Here is a 6562-nt window from a genome sequence, read left to right as displayed (position 1 = left end):
TGAGTCCCAGCCGGGAACACGGGGCCCTCGTCCTAGCCCTTGCTGAGTGGCTATGGAAGGGGACAGCCCTAGATCTCTCATTTCGCTTCCTTCATTTGTCCAGTGAGGGCCTCAGCTAGATGAGTTATTTACTCAATCTAATTTCCAGTTACTGTGAATGACAGCGTCCCGCTCACTCTTGTTTACTGCTCAGTGATGAATGTAAAAGACAGTGTCAAAAATCCTCCACCATTTTCATCTGTGACCCTCCTTCAAATGTCCATTTTTTTGTCAATATAAACATCACCTGCCTCGAAGCCTCCTGAACATTCTCCAAGAAACCTTCTTTGCAGGGCTTGAACTGGCAGCACAGTGGGACTTCATGCACAAATGCGACAGGATCCTGGCCACTGCCATTCTAGACATCTGTAACAGACACTTAAAGGTGCCAAGTGCCCGGAAAAACATAAAGCCAGAAGTGTGTAAGGCTTCGCCAAGTGTGCAGAGTAACTGCTGAAGTGGGTAGGACTGAGCAGGCTAAGCTCTCTATACACACCCTTAGTGTGGGACTGCAGCCTCCTAGACGCCCCAGACGCAGCCTCCTCGCTCACCCCGGGGTGAGCACTGTCATCATCCCCCCCCACAAACACACACACACCCCATACCTGGGAACCAAGACCACACAGGCTAAGTAATTTGTCTCAAGGTCACACAACTATTCAGAGCCAGGGCCAGGATTCACACCCATCAGTCTGGCTGTGGCGGTCCCCTCCCGGTATTGCCTCCCATTGAGCTGGCCAATGACAATCAGCTTCACAATTACCAGCTAACTAGGAAATAGGAAGCTGACCTCCAGAAATTATGTTTCCTTGCCAATTTTTCAAGAGACCTGACACTGCATAAAGAGGGGGATATGTCAGCAGGGGGGTTTTCAGGTTAACACTGCCGCTACTTTTCTGGTCATATTTCTACCACACAGAACCTCAGAAAGTTTGCATCACTTTAAAGTAAAAAGTGTCTACATTTACTTCTTAGTATTTATCCTACTTCTTTAACACGGGATTTAATTAATTATAGAGCTAGTTCCATATAAATTTTAAAAATGGGATAACAGTTTACATGACACTAGAATATTGTAGTCTTTCCAGAATGTCAAGAGAGAGTAGTTGGTTTATATGTATGTAATGTATGTTACCTTTTTTTATTTACTTTTTTAGTAGTATGCAATAAGTTGCTATGCTTGGATTTTTCCTAGAGGTATTCATAAACAAATACGCCCCTAATCCCAATGGAAATTTATCATTTAAAATTTTCTGAAGATTCAGGTTCCCATTCTTCAGTTATTAGAGGCAACTAAAGATGCCTGAAATGACTCATCAACTTCTGATCACTTTTTGAAAGTCTTATTTCCTCTATTAAGGAAAATTAGAAAAATTTAATTAAAATTTTTAAGCTACATATAACAAATTATACAAAGGACTCATAAATACACAAATTTGTTATTTCTAATAGTTTTCACTTCTTTGTGTAGTATCTGCTAAAATTATTTCTAGGGCCGGCCCAGTGGCTCAGGTGGTTAGAGCTCCATGCTCCTAACTCCGAAGGCTGCTGGTTTGATTCCCACACTGGCCAGTGGGCTCCCAACCACAAGGTTGCCGGTTCAACTACTTGAGTCCCGCAAAGGATGGTGGGCTCCGCTCCCTGCAACTAAGATTGAACACGGCACCCTGAGCTGAGCTGCCTCCCGGATGGCTCAGTTGGCTCAGTTGGTTGGAGCTTGGGCTCTCAACCACAAGGTTGCCAGTTCAATTCCTGAAGTCCTGCAAGGGATGGTGGGCAGCCCCCCCTGCAACTAAGATTGAACACGGCACCTTGAGCTGAGCTGCCTCCCGGATGGCTCAGTTGGTTGGAGCGCATCCTCTCAACCACAAGGTTGCTGGTTGGACTCCTGCAAGAGATGGTGGGCAGTGCCCCCTACAACTAGCAACTGCAACTGGACCTGGAGCTGAGCTGCGCCCTCCACAACTAAGACTGAAAGGACAACAACTTGACTTGGAAAAAAGTCCTGGAAGTACACACTGTTCCCCAATAAAGTCCTGTTCCCTTTCCCCAATAAAATCTTTAAAAAAAAAAATATTTCTAACAAAATTCCAGATAACTGAAATGTTTATAATGGCACACCTATTAAAAATTATAAAATAAAATTAGATCTAGAGATTACAGTGTTTTAATTGCTTCAATATCATTCATGTGTAAAGTATTAGTCATTACCTTAGTAATGTTCATTAAGTTCTTAAAGAAAGGATCATGTATTTCCTCCTATCAGAGGTGTGTCAGCCAACTTATTTCCATCAGACTCCCTTAGCTGGGTCTTTCTTCCTGTTATCTGAAAAGTGGATTCCATGAAAAATTGTATTGTGGTCAGTGTTCTAGGTTTTCAGTGAGATGACTGCCTTATATTAAACGTGATTTTTATATACTGTACATGAATCATCAAGGGGACCTGCTTTATCCAAGATCATTCTTTATCCTTTGCATCAGGGAGATTCTTACCTCAATGTTTTGAATCATCTGTTCACTTTTTGGATGACGGCAGAAAGCATAAATGCTAATGTAAAGGTTTCTATTTTTATGGTTGATTTATCCAATTTATAGGTTAGTCATAAAACGCTTCTTTTACCTTTGTCATTGTTATTTGTGAGTCAGAAGAATCATAAAACCACTACCTAATCCTTCCAGAATAAAGAAAAAACAACATAAAAAGATAACATTCAATAAGAAAAGGCTTAAGCTATCTCCTGTCAAAGAGATGACAATTTATTGGTAGAATGGTTAGGGAGAGGCCCACTGCATGTTTGAAGGAAGAACCTAGACAGCATATCTATGGCTTGGGAAGAAAACATCCTTTGTCACTGATTTATTCAACAAATATTTATTTAGCACATACTGTGTATTAGGCTCTGGGTCTGTGAGTAGGAAACAATGGTGAACAAACAGACAAAGTTGCTGCCCTCACTTCTGCATCTCCTGGAATTAAATAAAATCCTGCCCACCCTCAATTAGCAAACTCGGTCAGCCCCGTTAGGATCATTATAAAACACACCTACAAGAACTTCTTTAAACAACCTCTTTCAGTGCATATGCATGGTGATTCAGCTGGTCTGGGGCAGCGCCCAGCTGCTATTTTTTTAAAAGCTTCGCAAATTAGTGGGATGTACAGTTACCCACACACAGGTGGAAAGTTGAAAACCTCTGAGCATTGTTTCTTTGGACTCTTTCATAAACGGTGGTTTCTTTGTTGCCATTTGACCCAGGATGTACTTCCCAACATTACAGAAAGAGTGGAATTGGGCCCAGGGAATCAGGAGTTGCTGCAGACCCTAGCAATCCCTGCCGCTCTCACAGCCCCCAGAGGACACAGGCTGGGGGAGCATGGGCCACAGCCACAGCACTCAGGGGAATAAGGTCATCACTAACCCCACTCTCCTTCTCCAGCCACCTGCTGCATTAAGTGTCCAGTTCAAAACACGGATCAGAGGTGGCGAGATGGCTCAGTTGGTTAGAGCACGAGCTCTGAACAGCGCTGCCGGTTTGATTCACATGTGGGCCAGTGAACTGCACCCTCCACAACTAGATTGAAGGACAACAACTTGGAGCTGATGGGCCCTGGAGAAACACACTGTTCCCCAATATTCCCCAAAAAAATTTATATAAAAAAAAAAAAAAACACGGATGAGAGTCCATGCCCATTGGGGAAAAATGTCCAAAATGTGTCTTATTTATAATTAAATGGCTATAACCAAATGGTATCTTATTTACTTTGGTGAATGGTAAAAATAATTTTACAACATTATGTGAAAACAACAATCTATCCCTTTTATTCAGAAATTTAGGTGATATATACGTATTAAGAATATAGTCATAGATTTATTTTCAGGTAATATTCAGCAAATATTGTCATGCTAAAATAATATTATATAATGAAAATCAATGAAGTATTAAACCCTCAAGTTTGAGTTACACGTTTTAATTGATCCATTTTTTAGTGTGATAAAAATATACGTATCATTCCTACAATGCTTTTTATGACCCATAACTTGCTTTGGTGGAAAATGTAATTTTAATAAAAGATAGTTTACGAGCTTCTAAGCTGCAAATGCACCAACACTGTAATGAATCTGACAGTGCTAAAGCCTCACGGTGTGTATAGTATGACCTGACCACTCCTGACATTTAGCTTATTGACTGAAAACCTCATATCATGTCTTTAAAACTTTTGTAAATACCAAGACATACTCATTGCAGAATATAGTACTACTTTAAAAGATAGAATCTCTATCTAGAGCAGGGGTGTCCAAACTGCGGCCTGCAATCCATTTTTAATTGGCCCGCAGCAAATTCCAAAAATATATTTAGTTTACTTAAATAAACCAGGCGAGGCAATACGTACTTCACCTCGAGTGAGTGGCCCGGCTGTTTGTGTATTTTACCGCATATGGCCCTTGGTGAAAAACGTTGAAAAAAGTTTGGACACCCCTGATCTAGAACTTCCAAATTAAGCAAACCGTAGTAGATATTTTAAATTGCTGTCTGTGAGAACCAAGGGGAAGACACGAGTCTTAAGGAAAACCACTTTTGCCTGTCTAATCTACTTGAAACTTGTCAGAGACCGTTGATAAATTTCTTTTCTCCACACAGTCATGTCTTCAGCAAACATTTATCGGGCTCCGAGGCTTTTGAGACACAAGGATGAAAGAGCCAGACAGGGTCCCTGCCTTTCCAGAGCTTAGACCTTTGTTTCCCTGCAAAACAAAACGTGCCCAGGATTGAGCACAAATGCCACGACTAGGGGCATGCGCGGGTGGATGGGGACTTAGCCAGTATTCAGCATTTCGAACTGAATTAACAATGGCAGAGGGTTTAAATGTGGTAGTAAGGTTAAAAGTATGTCCATCTGACGGCAAAAAAAAAAAAAAAAAAAAAAAGTGGAAAGACTTTGTAAACGTCAAATGCTACTGTTTAAATATCTAAAACTAGCATTTACAAATAAGTTCATTTAGGAAAGAGGACTAGTTTTTGAAGCGTGGTTACTGTTTAGTATCTCAGTAAGTCTGGGAGCATGTGCTTTATGGTGATTAGAAATATTGTGGCTGTTAATTGCATTACCCACAAACGCGCCCCTCCCCAGAGCCCAGCGGGAGGAGGCATTGTATTTCACCAGTGCTCTTTTGTCGGCTTCAGATACTTCACTGACTGAAGAATCCACGGTAAGAGACACTGTAAACCACCTGCTAAAATATTCTGATACTTCCTGAGGACTGCAGCAAACACTCCCTGGGAACAGGCCCTTCCATCGGCACATTAACTCTTTCAGACCAAAGAGGCTGCATCAGGTCAGCTCAGCAGTGTCTGGAGGCAGAGCAGTTAGGCTGAGGCTGGGAACTACTCAACCCTGAACCCCTTTTCTGAGTCTCTGAGATTCTGGGAAAGAGGCCTCAGATAGTTTGCTCAATTGAATTCAATTTCATCTACAGAGTAAGGTTAACAAAAGAACCAGTATAAGTTACCTGCTTGGTCACACAGAACACAGATCGCAGGATGTTAGCCCGAGGGGCCCAGGGCAGTGACACAGGGGACACAGATAACTGAGCTGACTGCTGCTAGCATTTAAATCTTTGGGACCAAAGATTCTGAAATTACATAACAATGCTCTGCTAAAAGCAAGTCTCTACAGATTTAAAAATAATAGAATCAATTTGACTCATTTACCAACAAGACAGTGTAATCCATAATTTTGCTTTATAGCAATTTTGTAAATGTACCATTTAACAAAAGAGAAGTAGTCAATAGATTTTGATAAACAAAGTGGTGGGTCTAGCATACTTAACTGAAATCAAAAGTAAATTGCAAAAACAGAAATGAGGTTTTCAGTTCGTTCTCTAGACTTGAGGTTCGGACACTCCCAAAATCCTGTGTTAGTGGCAATGCGCCTTCTGGGGGAATGCTGTAAAGAGAGTGCTGTAGGATTCTGACTGCTTAATAGAAAATCTCTTTTTGTCGTTTTGAATCATTAATGAAAAATGTTATTGACTATGGTCAGCTATTACAGATGAAAGAAGACTGAAAAGAAAAGTATTATGTACATTCCAAGACTACATTCTCCGTGGTATAATCAGACAATATGACAAAGTGCTTTAGATGGGGATTTCCTGGAAAATCCAACAGCTTTGCTATGCATACAAATTACACTTTTATGGATTTTATACTGTAAAGACACAGTACTTCTAAAAGAACACACAGAACTATGAGTAGTTTTTTTTTTTTCTTTTCTGGTTTAGAGTTAATTTAATTCTACTAAAGTTCTAGAAGAAGAAAATACTCTTGTCTGATAACAAAGTCATTGTGGATTTTCTGCTTTTGAGAAAAGTAAAAGAACAGCTCACATTTGTGAAATGCAATTCCTTATGCAGACAAAACCATTGATTAGGTGTAGTAGTCAAGTGAAATGAGCTCCCACCCCTGAAAAAGATTCCACTTGAATTTTGTTTCCAAAGCCCCATTTTCATATAACTACATACTAGTT

This window comes from Rhinolophus sinicus, linkage group LG05 (assembly GCF_036562045.2).
Source record: "Rhinolophus sinicus isolate RSC01 linkage group LG05, ASM3656204v1, whole genome shotgun sequence".
Lineage (NCBI taxonomy): Eukaryota > Metazoa > Chordata > Mammalia > Chiroptera > Rhinolophidae > Rhinolophus > Rhinolophus sinicus.
Note: the sequence above shows the minus strand (reverse complement) of the source record.